Consider the following 560-nt stretch of genomic DNA (forward strand, 5'->3'; position numbering starts at 1 on the left):
CAAAATTGAAGAGTTCCAGGTATTTGCACAGAAAAGACCAGGGCTGAGTGGAAGGTTTGATATCCAACCACAAAAATCGAGAGAAACATGAAGGGGAAAATAAGATACAGAGGGGAAAGAAAGAAAACTTATAATTTTTAAATTTGCCTTTTTAAGGGCCTCAGTGAGATCTAATTATCTGTATTCCTATGTAGAGAAATGTTATGTATAATTCTCTGTAGTGAACTCTATTCACTATTGTGATATTCACTATTATAGTAATCAGAAGAATAATTCACAGGGTGAGGGTGGAACACTAAATAATCTAAGATGACACGGGGGATGGGAAAGAGGGGGGTGAATAGCAGGGGACACCAAGAGAAACTTGAGTGAATAAGAAAATAGGATATTCTATTACACACAAAGAGGGCATGGGAGGAAGAGGGGACAAATACTATTATAAGAAGGAGAGGAAGAGAGCAATAAGAGGTAATAATCAAACCTTACTCTTAGTGTAATCAACCCGGAGAGGTAAGAGTAGCTATAATATCCATTGGGAAATAAAACTCTTATCTAACCCT

Source organism: Gracilinanus agilis, chromosome 1 (assembly GCF_016433145.1).
Source record: "Gracilinanus agilis isolate LMUSP501 chromosome 1, AgileGrace, whole genome shotgun sequence".
In the NCBI taxonomy this organism is placed as follows: domain Eukaryota; kingdom Metazoa; phylum Chordata; class Mammalia; order Didelphimorphia; family Didelphidae; genus Gracilinanus; species Gracilinanus agilis.